The sequence below is a fragment of the Ranitomeya imitator genome, chromosome 10 (assembly GCF_032444005.1).
Source record: "Ranitomeya imitator isolate aRanImi1 chromosome 10, aRanImi1.pri, whole genome shotgun sequence".
Taxonomy (NCBI): Eukaryota; Metazoa; Chordata; class Amphibia; order Anura; family Dendrobatidae; genus Ranitomeya; species Ranitomeya imitator.
The window spans coordinates 92,735,715-92,753,045 of NC_091291.1; the positions used below are offsets into that span (position 1 = coordinate 92,735,715).

Below are 17,331 nucleotides of genomic sequence, written 5' to 3' on the forward strand. Positions count from 1 at the left end.
GATTCCTTACCGTTGTTATTTGCAGTACAGGAAACTGCGCTCTTGTGTTATCCCTTGGCAATACCCTGTTAGTGCAGGCCGTCTCATGACCTCATTTCATGTTGGCCGGTGCGGTTAACGATGGCCATAAATCCCAGACCCACAGTGGCTTTTCCTAAAGTCACACTGCGGTGCTGGGATTCGTGGCCTTGTGCAGTAAATATGTTCGCCGCTCACACATGTCCTTACACCTGCTTCAGACTGGGCGGCCTCAGCTGATCCCTTATCGCATGCCGCGGCCATGAGGCCGCACAGTCAGAAGAAGGCGGAAGGAGGGGAGTGAAAACAGGGGAACATATGCACTGCTCGTGCCCATCAATCACACCCTCGCAGTCAAAATATATGAGACAACGAGGGGCGTTGTGTCGGGCAGGGGGGACGCACAGGCACAGCCAGCCAACCAATGATGTCAGGAGACGGGCAGCGCTAACAATGGGGGTGCTGCGTGTCATTAAAAAGGAAAGTCACACCTCAGGGACATTGTAATGGTCTGTAATGAGACACATTTTGTACTTGTTGAGTTCCACGTGTGCAAGGAGAAAAAGTCAGCCACCTTGTACAAATGCAGCAGTACTGCTGTACAAGGTGGCTGTTATACATAGAAACACCTGGGGGTGGGGGCCAGGCTCCCTTCAATTTCAGTTCATGTGCCTGCGTGGCGTTTGCAGGTCACGTTGCAAGCTGCACAGCAGGAGAACAGCTGGCGGTGCTGAACCCCACTAACACATTGGCTGGTGTTTTTCTCTGTGCAGCTAGCATGTCCGGGCAGAAACTGGCGTTGTTTTAGCCCAGGGTCAGCAGGAGGAGGAGAGGAGCAAAGTGTAGGCCGAAGCCTGCACTGGTGGCAGCTTTTGGTCGGTTGTGCCAGCGTGGCTTGTGCTGGACACGATGCCGACTACACAGCAGAGGAACAGCTGGCGGTGCTGAACCCCACTAACACATTGGCTGGTGTTTTTCTCTGTGCAGCTAGCATGTCCGGGCAGAAACTGGCGTTGTTTGAGCCCAGGGTCAGCAGGAGGAGGAGAGGAGCAAAGTGTAGGCCGAAGCCTGCACTGGTGGCAGCTTTTGTTCTGTTGTGCCAGCGTGGCTTGTGCTGGACACGTTGCCGACTACACAGCAGGGGAACAGCTGGCGTTGCTGAACCCCACTAACACATTGGCTGGTGTTTTTCTCTGTGCAGCTAGCATTTCCGGGCAAAAACTAGCGGTGTTTGAGCTCAGGGTCAGCAGGAGGAGTAGAGGAGCAGAGTGTTGGCCGAAGCCTAGTTGAACCAATTTCAAAGGTTACCTTTAACCCCCCCCTCAGGTGTTGCAAGGTACAAGAGCCACACCTTGAACAGCATTAATGATGCACAAGTCAAAGGTTGCTCTATTTAATTTTGCTCCTTGCACACGCTGAATTAAACACGTACACTATTTAGCCCATTATACTGTCAAACAGTAGTGGAGGCGTGACTACTAGTCTTTTTAAGGAGACGCAGCACAGGTGTACAAATTTACACCTAGGTGCTGTGCGCAGATTCCTTACCGTTGTTATTTGCAGTACAGGAAACTGCGCTCTTGTGTTATCCCTTGGCAATACCCTGTTAGTGCAGGCCGTCTCATGACCTCATTTCATGTTGGCCGGTGCGGTTAACGATGGCCATAAATCCCAGACCCACAGTGGCTTTTCCTAAAGTCACACTGCGGTGCTGGGATTCGTGGCCTTGTGCAGTAAATATGTTCGCCGCTCACACATGTCCTTACACCTGCTTCAGACTGGGCGGCCTCAGCTGATCCCTTATCGCATGCCGCGGCCATGAGGCCGCACAGTCAGAAGAAGACGGAAGGAGGGGAGTGAAAACAGGGGAACATATGCACTGCTCGTGCCCATCAATCACACCCTCGCAGTCAAAATATATGAGACAACGGGGGGCGTTGTGTCGGGCAGGGGGGACGCACAGGCACAGCCAGCCAACCAATGATGTCAGGAGACGGGCAGCGCTAACAATGGGGGTGCTGCGTGTCATTAAAAAGGAAAGTCACACCTCAGGGACATTGTAATGGTCTCTAATGAGACACATTTTGTACTTGTTGAGTTCCACGTGTGCAAGGAGAAAAAGTCAGCCACCTTGTACAAATGCAGCAGTACTGCTGTACAAGGTGGCTGTTATACATAGAAACACCTGGGGGTGGGGGCCAGGCTCCCTTCAATTTCAGTTCATGTGCCTGCGTGGCGTTTGCAGGTCACGTTGCAAGCTGCACAGCAGGGGAACAGCTGGCGGTGCTGAACCCCACTAACACATTGGCTGGTGTTTTTCTCTGTGCAGCTAGCATTTCCGGGCAAAAACTAGCGGTGTTTGAGCCCAGGGTCAGCAGGAGGAGGAGGAGAGGAGCAAAGTGTAGGCCGAAGCCTGCACTGGTGGCAGCTTTTGGTCGGTTGTGCCAGCGTGGCTTGTGCTGGACACGATGCCGGCTACACAGCGGGGGAACAGCTGGCGGTGCTGAACCCCACTAACACATTGGCTGGTGTTTTTCTCTGTGCAGCTAGCATTTCCGGGCAAAAACTAGCGGTGTTTGAGCCCAGGGTCAGCAGGAGGAGTAGAGGAGCAGAGTGTAGGCCGAAGCCTAGTTGAACCAATTTCAAAGGTTACATTTAACCCCCCCCTCAGGTGTTGCAAGGTACAAGAGCCACACCTTGTGCAGCATTAATGCTGCACAAGTAAAAGGTTGCTCTATTTGTTTTGCTCCTTGCACACGCTGACTAAAACACGTACACTATTTAGCCCATTATACTGTCAAACAGTTGTGGAGGCGTGACTTGTCTTTTTAACGAGACGCAGCACAGATGTCAAAATTTGCACCTAGGTACTGGGCGCAGATTCCTGAGCGTTGTTATTTGCTTACAGGAGTCTGCGCTATTGTGATCCCTTGGCCATGCGCTGTGAGCGCTTGCTGTCTTCTGACCTCATTTCATGTCGGCCGTTGCGGTTAGCGATGGACATGAATCCCAGACCCACAGTGTGTTTTCAAAAAATCACACTGCGTGGCTGGGATTCGTGGCCTTGTGCAGTAAATAGGTTTGCCGCTTACACATGTCCTTACACCTGCTCCAGACTGGGCGGCCTCAGCTGATCCCTTATCGCCTACCACGGCCAGGAGGCCGCACAGTCTGAAGAAGGCGGAAGGAGATGAGTTAAGACAGGCGAACATATGCACTGCTCGTGCCCATAAACCACACCCTCGCTGACAAAATAAATATGACAACGAGGGGCGTTGTTTCTAGCAGGGCGGATGCACAGGCGCAGCCAGCTAACCATGATGACAAAAGACGGGAAACGCTACCAAGGGGGGTGCTGCGTATCATTACAAAGGAAAGTCACACCTCAGGGACAGTGGAATGGTCTCAATGAGACACATTTTGTACGTGTTGAGTTCCACGTGGGCAAGGAGAAAAAGTCAGCCACCTTGTACAAATGCAGCAGTACTGCTGTACTAGGTGGCTGTTATACATAGAAACACCTGGGGGGGTGGGGTCAGGTTCCCTTTTAATTTCAGTTCCTGTGCCTGCATGGCGTTTGCAGGTCACGTTGCCGGCTACACAGCAGGGGAACAGCTGGCGTTGCTGAACCCCACTAACACATTGGTTGGTGTTTTTCTCTGTGCAGCTAGCACTTCCGGGCAAAAACTAGCGGTGTTTGAGCCCAGGGTCAGCAGGAGGAGGAGAGGAGCAGAGTGTAGGCCGAAGCCTGCACTGGTGGCAGCTTTTGTTCTGTTGTGCCAGCGTGGCTTGTGCTGGACACGTTGCCGACTACACAGCAGGGGAACAGCTGGTGGTGCTGAACCCCACTGACACATCACCTAGTGTTTTTTCTGTGTAGACAACACTTCCAGGTGGCAACTGACAGTGTTGAAACCCAGGGAATCAAAGAGGAGCAGAGTGTAGGCCGAAGCCTGCAGTGGAGCAAGTTGAAAGGGAACCTTTAACCCCCCCCCCCAGGCATTTGTTGCTGAAAGAGCCATCTTGTACAGCAGTAATACTGCACATGGAAAATGGTGGCTCCGAAAATTATGCTCCTTGCAAACGCTGAAGTACACACTCATATAATGTGTCCCTCACACCGTCAAACCATCCCGGAAGTGGGACTTTCCTTTGTAATGTGACACAGCACAGCCGTCATTCCAACCCCCTTGGTGCCGGGCGCCACCTCCTCAACGTTGTTTGGTTCTGTCACGGAGCCCGCGCTGTAATGTTATCCCTTGGCCATGCACAGTTAGCGGTGCCCGTCTTCTGACATCATGTAGGTGTCAGGCTGGCAGTGCCTGTGCGTCCAAGCTGCCCGAGATCCAACCTTGCTGTGTCATCTAATGTAGTCCCACTGCGGGCCAGGGATCCATGGGCATGCGCAGTGCATATCATCGCCTCTCACTCACCTCCTTCCTGCTTCTTCAGACTGTGCGGCGTCACGGCCGTGGCATGCTATTAGGGATCAGCTGACGCCGCCTAGTCTGAAGAAGTGTGAAGAAGGGGAGTGAGAGGCTAGTATATGCACTGCGCATGGCCATGGATACCAGGCCCACTGTGGGATCACATTAGACGACACTGCGAGGTGTGATTTCGGGCAGCGTGGACGCACAGGCGCAGCCAGGACGACAACAAATGATGTCAGAGGACGGGCAGCGCAAACTGTGCATGGCCAAGGGATAACATAACAGCGCAGGGTCCATGACGGAATCAAACAACGCTAAGGAGGCAGCGCACGGTGCCAAGGGGGTAGCAATGACGGCTGTGCTGCGTCACATTACAAAGGAAAGTCCCACCTCCGGGACGGTTGGACGGTGTGAGGGGACACATTACATGAGTGTGTAGTTCAGCGTTTGCAAGGAGCATAATTTCGAGAGCGACCTTTCCCTTGTGCAGTATTAGTGCTGCACATGGTGGCTCTTTCAGTAACAAACGCCTAGGGGGGGGGGACAGGTCCCCTTACATTTTAGTTGTGCCAGCGTGGCGGTCGCATGACACGTTGCCGGATACACAGCTGGGGATCAGCTGACGTTACTGAACCCCAATAACAGAGGAGCGACTGTTGACTGTGCACACAGCACTTCCAGGCACCAACTGGCGGTGTTAGAGCCCAGGGACAGCAGGAGGAGCAGATTGGAGGTATTGCCGCACACACAGCTGGGGATCAGCTGACGTTACTGAACCCCAATAACAGAGGAGCGACTGTTGACTGTGCACACAGCACTTCCAGGCACCAACTGGCGGTGTTAGAGCCCAGGGACAGCAGGAGGAGCAGATTGGAGGTATTGCCGCACACACAGCTGGGGATCAGCTGACGTTACTGAACCCCAATAACAGAGGAGCGACTGTTGACTGTGCACACAGCACTTCCAGGCACCAACTGGCGGTGTTAGAGCCCAGGGACAGCAGGAGGAGCAGAGGAACAGAGTGTAGGCCGAAGCCTGATTGGAGCAAGTTGAAAGGAAACCTTTAACCCCCCCCCAAGACGTTTGTAGCTGAAAGAGCCATGTTGTGCAGCACTAAGGATGCAAAAGGAAAAGGTTGCTCTTTTAATTATGCTCCTTGCAAACACCGAAGTAAACACTAAAAATGTGTCCCTTTATACCGTTAAACCGTTCCGGAGGTGCGAATTTCCTTCGTAATGGGACACAGCACAGCTGTCATTCCTATCCCCTTGATGCCGTGCGCTGCCTCCTCAGCGTTGTTTTAAGCTGTCACGGAGCCTGCGCTGTTCTGTTAGCCCTTGGCCATGCCCAATTAGTGCTGCCTGTCTTCTGACATAATTTGGTGTCAGGCTGTCAGTGCCTGTGCGTCCACGCTGCTCCAGATCCCACCTCGCAGTCTCATCTAACGTAATCCCACTGCGGGCCTTGGAACCATGGGCATGCACAGTGCATAACCTCGACTCTCACTCCCCTCCTTCCCTCTTCTTCAGACTGTGCGGTGTCACGGCCGTGGCATGCTAGGGATCAGCTGACGGCGCACAGTCTAAAGAAGGCGGAGGGAAATGAGCGAGAGCCCGAGGGGAAGATATGCACTGCGCATGCCCATGGATCCCAGGCCCGCAGTGTGACTCAATCAGAAGACACTGCGAGGCGGGATCTCGGGCACCGCGGCCGCACAGGCGCAGCCAGCCTGACACCAAATTATGTCAGAAGACAGGCAGCGCAAATAGGGCATGCCCAAGGGATAACAGAACAGCGCAGGCTCCGTGACAGCTTAAAACAACGCTGAGGAGGCAGCGCATGGCACCAAGGGGGTAGGAATGACGGCTGTGCTGCGTCACATTACGAAGGAAAGTCCCAGCTCCGGGATGGTATAACGATATCAGTGAACACATTTTATAAGTGTTAAGTTCTGCGTGTGCAAAGAGCTAAAAAAAAAGAGCTACCTTTTCCTTGTGCAGCATTACTGCTGCACAAGATGGCTCTTTCAGTAACAAATGACGGGGGGGGGGACAGGTTCCCTTACATTTAGGTTGTTGTGCCAGCGTGGCGGTCGCAGGACACATTGCCGGCTACACAGCTGGGGATCAGCTGACGTTACTGAAACTCAATAACACTGGGTCGTATGTTTTTACTGTGCAGCCTGCACTTCTGAGCCGCAACTGGCGGTGTTGGAGCCCAGGAATAGCAGTTCAGGTGGTAGAAAGATGAACACAGCAGGAGACCTGGATGACACCCAATTACTTAATCAGGCAGAGGAGTGGCAAATTCCTGCGAGATCCAGGCCTCGTTCATTTTCAGGAAAGTAAGCCGGTCAACGTTATCGGAGGATAGTCGCATGCGACGGTCTGTTAGTACATCACCTGCGGCACTAAAGACACGTTCCGATAAGACACTAGCCGCAGGGCAAGCCAGCACCTCCAATGCATACTGGCTTAGCTCTGGCCATGTATCCAGCTTAGAGACCCAAAACTTGAACGGGGAAGAGCCGTCTGGGAGTACAGTAAGAGGGCAAGCCATGTAGTCTGTCACCATCTGACGGAACCGTTGCCTCCTGCTGACTGGAGCCGCCGGTGATGGTGTAGACATTTGGGGCGGGCACACAAAAGTGTGCCAGAGTTGTGCCATACTGGGCTTGCCTTGGGCAGAGGCACTGCTTCTGCTCCCTCTTTGGGCAGAGCCTCCCCCACTGCCTCGACGCACTGAGCTGCTTTGTAAAGCACTAGCAGCACTCCTCTCAGTTGGACAGGAGAAGATGATGGAATTCACCAGTGTGTCGTGGTACTCCCGCAATTTACGCTCCCGGGTCAACGCAGGGATGAGGTTTTGGACGTTGTCCCGGTAGCGAGGATCGAGGAGGGTGAACACCCAATAATCAGGCATGTTGAGAATGTGGTCGATGCGGCGGTCGTTTCTCAGGCACTGCAGCATGAAATCCACCATGTGCTGCAGAGTGCCAACTGGCCCAGAAACGCTGTCCCCTGCTTGAGACATGATCTCTGCCCGCTCGTCATCACCCCACCCTCGCTGTACACACTGACCACTGGACAATTGTGTCGCTCCCTCCTCTGGACGGAGCTCTTCCTCCTCCATTGACTCCTCCTCATCCTCCTCACAAATTGGCCCCTGCGTACCCCTTTGTGAGGAACCACGTGGCGCTGACTCTCCAGAAGCTGATGGAAAAGGTGACTCCTCATCCTCCACCTCTTCCACCACATCATCCCTTAACCCTTGCAAAGTTTGCTGAAGCAGGCAGATAAGGGGGACAGTCATGCTGACTAGTGCATCATCTGCACTTGCCATCCGCGTGGAATAATCAAAAGGACGCAAAACCTGGCAGATGTCCTTCATAGTGGCCCACTCTGTGGTTGTGAAGTCTGATCGGCGCTGACTGCGACTTCTTTGCGCCTGATGCAGCTGGTACTCCATAACTGCTTGCTGCTGCTCACACAACCGCTCCAACATATGTAACGTGGAATTCCACCGGGTATGTAGGTCACATATGATGCGGTGTTCCGGAAGGCGGAATCGGCGCTGCAGAGCAGCAATGCGGGATCTGGCCAAGCTGGAACGCCGCAAGTGAGCACACTCTAGGCGGACCTTGTGCAGCAGGGCATCAAGATCCGGATAGTCCCTCAGAAAACTCTGCACAACCAAATTGAGCACATGTGCCAGACATGGGATGTGAGTGAGGTTGCCAAGGGCCAAAGCTGCCACCAGATTTCGGCCATTGTCACACACTACCATGCCTGGCTGGAGATTCGCTGGCAGTAACCACACATCGCTCTCCTGCTTTATGGCATTCCAGAGCTCCTGCGCTGTGTGGCTTCGATGCCCCAATGAAACTAGTTTCAAGACGGCCTGCTGACGTTTGGCCACGGCTGTGCTCATGTCGGTCATAGGTAAACGTTCACGGGTCCATGTGGGGGTGGACTGTGACGGATCCTGCAGAGAGGAATCAGAGGAACTGGTGTAAGAGGAGGAGTCGATGCGTACAGACTGGATTCCTGCAATCCTTGGAGTGGGCAGGACACGTCCTGCGCCACTCGCACGATCTGTACCTGGCTCAACAACATTAACCCAATGGGCAGTGAGGGAAACATATCGCCCCTGTCCATGCTGACTGGTCCACGCATCGGTGGTGAGGTGGACCTTGCTACTGACGGCGTTCAGTAGCGCATGTTTTATGTTTGCCTCAACATGCCTGTGCAGGGCAGGGACAGCCTGCCTGCTGAAGTAAAAGCGGCTGGGCACCTTGTACTGTGGGACTGCCAATGCCATCAAGTCACGGAAGCTGTCAGTCTCCACCAGCCTGAACGAGAGCATTTCCAGGGACAACAGTTTGGCAATGCCTGCATTCAGAGCCTGTGCTCGGGGGTGGTTGGCCGAGAATGCCCGCCTTTTCTCCCATGCCTGTACTACCGATGGCTGTAGAGTAGACTGGGAGTGTGAGGATGACTGGGAAGGTGGTGCTGTGGGTGGAATTACACAAGGTCTCTGGGAGGAAGCCAAACCAGCTGTGCGTGAGCTGGAGGAAGAGGCAACACGAGCTGAAGAGGTGGTAGCTGCCGCTGTTGGTTGGCCTACATCTTCAGTGTGTTTCTGTAACTCCACCGCGTGCCTGGTCCGCACATGTTTCCACATATTTGTGGTATTGAGGTTGCTGACATTTTTCCCTCTTTTTACTTTATGATGACACAGCTTGCATTTGACAAAACAAATGTCATCTGCAACTGTGTCAAAAAAGGACCAGGCACTGCAAGTCTTGGGAGCGCCCTTTTTGGCTTTGGAAAGAGACAGGCTCCTAACGGGTGCCAAAGTGGAGGCTACAGGCTCCGCAGTCTTCCCCCTCCCTCTCCCTCTTTGGCCCGTAAGAGGAAGCTCTTCCTCTGAGCTGCTCCCACCACCTTCCTGTTCCTCACGCCACGATGGGTCAAGGACCTCATCATCTCCACTACCCTCTGCCACCAACTGCTCCTCCTGGGTAGTCTCAGCAGCACAGTACGCACGAGAAAGCGGCACCTGAGTTTCATCATCAGATGCGTACTGCGCTGTGGTCACCGGAGGCACTGGCCCACCTGCCTCTTCAGAGTCAGAGAGAAAAAGGTGTTGGGCATCACTGCACACTGCCTCTTCTTCCATTTCTCCAATGCTGCTTGGCTGGCCCCCTGTTTCCAAGCCAAGAGATTCAGAGAACAGAAGTAGAGACGGCTCCTGTCCTGGGCTCTCTGACTGCCTGGCCAATTTGGCAGGTGGTGAAGAGACAGATGGCTGCTCTCCAGTGCTCTGTGCCTGAGAGGATGTGGCACTAACTGAAGTCGATGCCGAGGCGTTAGCTGCCATCCACCCGACAATGGCTTCAATTTGGTCTTCACGCAGCAGCGGTGCACGGCGCTCTCTGACAAAGCTGCGCATGAAGGACTGTTCCCTGCTGAAACTGAGTGACGACGAGTCACCGGCGCCCGCAGCAGGCACAGAATCACCACGTCCTCTCCCTGCTCCTCTCCCTGCTCCGCGCCCACGCCCACGTGCCTTACTCCCTGCCCTCTTCATCTTGGTTGACAGATAAAGATAAGCAGAAAAGTACTAAGGCCTTAGTGTGCTTATTCCTGTAATGCTCCTCCTAACAGGTGTAAGAAACACTAATGTTGTAAATTGTGGACTAAACTTTATTATTTTTCAAATGTGGCCTACACAAGTGTTAAGTTGTGTTTGGTGAACTTAACCTTTTTTTTGGTGCAGATCGGGCTACAGAGCTAGTTTAAATCACACGGAGACCGTGCAGACAGCCGTAAACGGCGCTGCAAGGCCAAAAAACCCTCCTCTAGGTTATCCTATATAGTGTTTTTCCACTATTTAGCTGGATACAAGTGGAAAGACACTAATAGGAATTTTTTTTTTCAAATTTTAAACTGGCTGCACTATTTGAAAAAAAGGAAATTGTTTTTCAAGGTATGAGGCAGTAACGCACCCTGAGCTGAATCCAACCGGCTATGGCTGCACACAGACTACAGGGCGAGCTGCGCTCACACAGAGACCGTGCAGACAGCCGTAAACGGCGCTGCAAGGCCCCAAAAAAACCCTCTAGGTTATCCTATGTAGTGTTTTTCCACAATTGAGCTGGAGACTGGTGGAAAGACACTAATAGGAATTTTTTTTTTTCAAATTTTAAACAGGCTGCACTATTTCAAAAAAAGGAAAATTTTTCTCAAGGTATGAGCCAGTAACGAACCCTGAGCTGAATCCAACCGGCTATGGCTGCACACAGACTACAGGGCGAGCTGGGCTCACACGGAGACCGTGCAGACAGCCGTAAACGGCGCTGCAAGGCCAAAAAACCCTCCTCTAGGTTATCCTATATAGTGTTTTTCCACTATTTAGCTGGATACGAGTGGAAAGACACTTATAGGATTTTTTTTTCAAATTTTAAACAGGCTGCACTATTTGAAAAAAAAGGAAAATTTTTCGCAAGGTATGAGCCAGTAACGAACCCTGAGCTGAATCCAACCGGCTATGGCTGCACACAGACTACAGGGCGAGCTGGGCTCACACGGAGACCGTGCAGACAGCCGTAAACGGCGCTGCAAGGCCAAAAAACCCTCCTCTAGGTTATCCTATATAGTGTTTTTCCACTATTTAGCTGGATACGAGTGGAAAGACACTAATAGGAATTTTTTTTTTCAAATTTTAAACAGGCTGCACTATTTGAAAAAAAGGAAAATTTTTCTCAAGGTATGAGCCAGTAACGAACCCTGAGCTGAATCCAACCGGCTATGGCTGCACACAGACTACAGGGCGAGCTGGGCTCACACGGAGACCGTGCAGACAGCCGTAAACGGCGCTGCAAGGCCCAAAAACCCCCCTCTAGGTTATCCTATGTAGTGTTTTTCCACAATAGAGCTGGAGACTGGTGGAAAAACACTAATAGGAAATTTGAGAAAAAATGTGCAGCAGGCTGCACTAAGAGCAAAAAAGAACAACTGTGTGAGGCAGTGTGAACCCCCCCGAGCTGAATACAACCGGGTATATGGCTGCACACAGACTACAGAGTGAGCTGCACACACACACACACACAGAGACCTTGCAGAACGCTGTTAAAACAGCGCTGCAAGGCAAGAGCAAGGTGAACAGTGAAGAACACACAGCGTTTTGCTAAATTAGCCTTTGGAAAGGAAAATAAAGCAATTAGCAAGCTCAACTGGCCCTCAGTTAGAACACAGCGTCCTGTCCCTAACTGAAATCACAGCAGAGTGAGCGCAAAATGGCGGCAGCGCTTTTTTATAGTGCAGAGTGACATCATTTCAGCAGCCAATCCAAGCCTTGCCAGTACTTACATGCCCACCATGCTAAACAGGATGTGCCCACACTTTCATTCATTCCTCATTGGCTGCTGCGTTCAATTTGAATTCTGGGAACTTCCGATTCCGGTATCCGATACGCGGGAAGTATCGGAATTCAGTATCGGAATTCCGATACCGCAAATATCGGCCGATACCCGATACTTGCGGTATCGGAATGCTCAACACTAATGATGAATAGAGTCAAATTGGAAATGTAAAAAAATCTGTCAAAATTGCATTTTTTTTCTACTCATTCACAAAGAGTTAATGAAAGTTATTAAACATGTACAACAAAATGGCAGGAGTTTCAAATAGAAATCATGCTGCAAAAACTAGTCAAAGCAAAAATAAAAATATACATTTTCAGGGGTTTCGCTTGACATTTGCCGAGTGTCAAACACTCCTAAAGTTGTTTGTGTTTGGCCGAAATAGCTCAGTTGGGAGAGCGTTAGACTGAAGATCTTAAGGTCCCTGGTTCGACCCCGGGTTTCGGCAGCATAATTTTTCTTCACTGTTTACATTTTAAGGAGAAAATGAACAAAGCACATGGGCTGATGACTGAAAGAAAATGAAAAAAGGCCTAAAAATCTTAACTATCTACAGAAAATAAAATGTTGAAAAGATGAGAAATGGGAGCTTTTCCTTTTGAGCAAATTATTATTTTTTTTAATTTTTCCTCTATTTTGTTTATTTCCATTTCACTAAGCTGTAAGAGGATTTAATGGGAACCGGATAGCTGATACAGGCATCATGTATCAGACACTAGCTGAATGATTTCAGCCATGTATGTTTGACTATGAAATGCTGTGGTGTATATGGATTCATTGTGAGAAGTAATTTCTAAAATGGGGTCACTTTGGGGGGGGGGTTTCTGCTGTTTTTGGTATGTTTGGTACTCTGAAAATTTTACCGCAAACTATTCTTGCAAAATCTGCATTCCAAAACCCGAATGGTGCTCTTATTTTCAAAGCCCTGCTGTGTGGCCAAATGGTAGTTTCTGAAGAAATATGATGCATCACCGCATTTTGTGAGAAATCTAACATTTCTAACATCCTAACAAAATAAAAGGAGGTTTGAAAATTAATGCTGACAAAAAGTCCACACATCAAAAATGCTATTTATTAATGTTTTTGTGTGTTGCGACAAGTTGGTTAAGGTACAAAATCCACAAGAAGTCAGGATGGCCGAGCGGTCTAAGGCGCTGCGCTCATGTCGCAGTCTCTCTTGGAGGCAAGGGTTCAAATCCTACTTCTGACATCACCTTTTCGTTTCATGAAACTATACATATTCCCTTCAGTTATTGATTAGATGGGGCTCAAACCAAACTTAGCAATGGGCCTTAAAAAACCTGATCCCAAAGTTATGACTACCTGGGAGTTTTTGGGGTGAATCTGAAATTGTCATCTATAAACGGAACTCTAGGATTGTGAAATAGGTTTTATGTGCATATGTTAGCTGTCTTGGCACCATAAAAATACTATGGGCGGTGAATGGGGAGGATTATTTCACCTCTTTGTGTTCTCTTTCCCTATTAGGTCGGAGATTCCACATCCTATGGGGCTGTTCTGGGAGATTTCTATAAACTGAATTGCAGGTAAGTCTAATTTCATATTTGTTTACCTCATTCCTCAATAGACCATAACAGTACTTAATAAACAAAAGCTGAAAAAGTAGGTAATCATAGATTAAAAAGTCTGAAATGCGCATGCGATACTGACATCTAAGTTTCAGCACATTTTGGGACAAACGTTTTCACATTGAAAGTTAACAATCATTAAAATATTTTCTCTAAATTTTTGTCTCCTTTTTTGCTCCAATTATTTGCATCTAATATCAAATAAAACTTGATGTAACATTATGCATGCACATTGTGTTTTATGTGCAACCATCACCTGTCTCATAAACACAGGGTTAGAATGAACATGATGAATAGAGTCAAATTGGAAATGTAAAAAAATCTGTCAAAATTGCATTTTTTTTCTACTCATTCACAAAGAGTTAATGAAAGTTATTAAACATGTACAACAAAATGGCAGGAGTTTCAAATAGAAATCATGCTGCAAAAACTAGTCAAAGCAAAAATAAAAATATACATTTTCAGGGGTTTTGCTTGACATTTGCCGAGTGTCAAACACTCCTAAAGTTGTTTGTGTTTGGCCGAAATAGCTCAGTTGGGAGAGCGTTAGACTGAAGATCTAAAGGTCCCTGGTTCGATCCCGGGTTTCGGCAACATAATTTTTCTTCACTGTTTACATTTTAAGGAGAAAATGAACAAAGCACATGGGCTGATGACTGAAAGAAAATGAAAAAAGGCCTAAAAATCTTAACTATCTACAGAAAATAAAATGTTGACAAGATGAGAAATGGGAGCTTTTCCTTTTGAGCAAATTATTATTTTTTTTAATTTTTCCTCTATTTTGTTTATTTCCATTTCACTAAGCTGTAAGAGGATTTAATGGGAACCGGATAGCTGATACAGGCATCATGTATCAGACACTAGCTGAATGATTTCAGCCATGTATGTTTGACTATGAAATGCTGTGGTGTATATGGATTCATTGTGAGAAGTAATTTCTAAAATGGGGTCACTTTGGGGGGGTTTCTGCTGTTTTTGGTATGTTTGGTACTCTGAAAATTTTACCGCAAACTATTCTTGCAAAATCTGCATTCCAAAACCCGAATGGTGCTCTTATTTTCAAAGCCCTGCTGTGTGGCCAAATGGTAGTTTCTGAAGAAATATGATGCATCACCGCATTTTGTGAGAAATCTAACATTTCTAACATCCTAACAAAATAAAAGGAGGTTTGAAAATTAATGCTGACAAAAAGTACACACATGAAAAATGCTATTTATTAATGTTTTTGTGTGTTGCGACAAGTTGGTTAAGGTACAAAATCCACAAGAAGTCAGGATGGCCGAGCGGTCTCTCTTGGAGGCGTGGGTTCAAATCCCACTTCTGACATCACCTTTTCGTTTCATGAAACTATACAGATTCAATTCAGTTATTGATTAGATGGGGCTCAAACCAAACTTAGCAATGGGCCTTAAAAAACCTGATCCCAAAGTTATGACTACCTGGGAGTTTTTGGGGTGAATCTGAAATTGTCATCTATAAACGGAACTCTAGGATTGTGAAATAGGTTTTATGTGCATATGTTAGCTGTCTTGGCACCATAAAAATACTATGGGCGGTGAATGGGGAGGATTATGTCACCTCTTTGTGTTCTCTTTCCCTATTAGGTCGGAGATTCCACATCCTATGGGGCTGTTCTGGGAGATTTCTATAAACTGAATTGCAGGTAAGTCTAATTTCATATTTGTTTACCTCATTCCTCAATAGACCATAACAGTACTTAATAAACAAAAGCTGAAAAAGTAGGTAATCATAGATTAAAAAGTCTGAAATGCGCATGCGATACTGACATCTAAGTTTCAGCACATTTTGGGACAAACGTTTTCACATTGAAAGTTAACAATCATTAAAATATTTTCTCTAAATTTTTGTCTCCTTTTTTGCTCCAATTATTTGCATCTAATATCAAATAAAACTTGATGTAACATTATGCATGCACATTGTGTTTTATGTGCAACCATCACCTGTCTCATAAACACAGGGTTAGAATGAACATGATGAATAGAGTCAAATTGGAAATGTAAAAAAATCTGTCAAAATTGCATTTTTTTTCTACTCATTCACAAAGAGTTAATGAAAGTTATTAAACATGTACAACAAAATGGCAGGAGTTTCAAATAGAAATCATGCTGCAAAAACTAGTCAAAGCAAAAATAAAAATATACATTTTCAGGGGTTTTGCTTGACATTTGCCGAGTGTCAAACACTCCTAAAGTTGTTTGTGTTTGGCCGAAATAGCTCAGTTGGGAGAGCGTTAGACTGAAGATCTAAAGGTCCCTGGTTCGATCCCGGGTTTCGGCAACATAATTTTTCTTCACTGTTTACATTTTAACCCCTTCCCGACCCATGACGCCACGTAGGCGTCATGAAAGTCGGTGCCATTCCGACCCATGACGCCTATGCGGCGTCATGGAAAGATCGCGTCCCTGCAGATCGGGTGAAAGGGTTAACTCCCATTTCACCCGATCTGCAGGGACAGGGGGAGTGGTAGTTTAGCCCAGGGGGGGTGGCTTCACCCCCTCGTGGCTACGATCGCTCTGATTGGCTGTTGAAAGTGAAACTGCCAATCAGAGCGATTTGTAATATTTCACCCATTATAACGGGTGAAATATTACAATCCAGCCATGGCCGATGCTGAAATATCATCGGCCATGGCTGGAAATACTAGTGTGCCCCCACCCCACCCCTCCGATCGCCCCCCCACCCCCCCGATCTGGCCGGTACACTGCTCCGGCTCCCCTCCGTCCAGTGCTCCGCTCCCCCCCCGTGCTCGTGTCCGCTCCCCCCGTGCTCCAATCACCCCCCCGTGCTCCAATCACCCCCCCTGCACTCCGATCCACCCCCCCCCGTGCTCCGTTCCACCCCCCCGTGCTCCATTCCAGCCCCCCCGTGCTCCGTTCCACGCCCCCCGCGCTCCGTTCCACCCCTCCCGCGCTCCGATTCCCCCCCCGTGCTCCGATCCCCCCCCCCGTGGTCCCCCCCCACCCTATCATACTTACCGATCCAGCCGTGGTCCCGTCCATCTTCTCCCGGGCGCCGCCATCTTCCAAAATGGCGGGCGCATGCGCAGTGCGCCCGCCGAATCTGCCGGCCGGCAGATTCGTTCCAAAGTGCATTTTGATCACTGAGATATAATCTATCTCAGTGATCAAAATAAAAAAAATAATAAATGACCCCCCCCCTTTGTCACCCCCATAGGTAGGGACAATAAAAAAATAAAGAAATTTTTTTTTTTCCACTAATGTTAGAATAGGGTTAGGGTTAGGGTTAGGGCTAGGGGTAGGGTTAGGGTTAGGGGTAGGGTTAGGGGTAGGGTTAGGGGTAGGGTTAGGGGTAGGGTTAGGGTTAGGGTTAGGGTTAGGAATGTGCACACGTATTCTGGTCCTCTGCGGATTTTTCCGCTGCGGATTTGATAAATCCGCAGTGCTAAACCGCTGCGGATTTATGGCGGATTTACCGCGTTTTTTTCTGCGCATTTCACTGCGGTTTTACAATTGCGATTTTCTATTGGAGCAGTTGTAAAACCGCTGCGGAATCCGCACAAAGAAGTGACATGCTGCGGAATGTAAACCGCTGCGTTTCCGTGCAGTTTTTCCGCAGCATGTGTACAGCGATTTTTGTTTCCCATAGGTTTACATTGAACTGTACACTCATGGGAAACTGCTGCGGATCCGCAGCGTGTGCACATACCTTTAGAATTAGTCTATGTGCACACGGTGCGGATTTGGCTGCGGATCCGCAGCAGTGTTCCATCAGGTTTACAGTACCATGTAAACATATGAAAAACCAAATCCGCTGTGCCCATGGTGCGGAAAATACCGCGCGGGAACGCTGCGTTGTATTTTCCGCAGCATGTCAATTCTTTGTGCGG

At 49.0% G+C, this 17,331-nt stretch overlaps 3 non-coding genes across 3 annotated transcripts; all 3 read left to right on the forward strand.

Moving 5' to 3' along the window:
• The first annotated feature begins 12,249 nt into the window (after positions 1-12,249).
• On the forward strand, positions 12,250-12,322 carry TRNAF-GAA (transfer RNA phenylalanine (anticodon GAA)). Its single transcript has one exon. It is a non-coding gene; the product is annotated as a tRNA-Phe (tRNA).
• A 1,661-nt stretch (positions 12,323-13,983) lies between these two features.
• Positions 13,984-14,056, forward strand: TRNAF-GAA (transfer RNA phenylalanine (anticodon GAA)). The gene has a single exon. It is a non-coding gene; the product is annotated as a tRNA-Phe (tRNA).
• A 1,632-nt stretch (positions 14,057-15,688) lies between these two features.
• TRNAF-GAA (transfer RNA phenylalanine (anticodon GAA)) lies at positions 15,689-15,761 on the forward strand. The gene has a single exon. It is a non-coding gene; the product is annotated as a tRNA-Phe (tRNA).
• Positions 15,762-17,331: the final 1,570 nt, after the last annotated feature.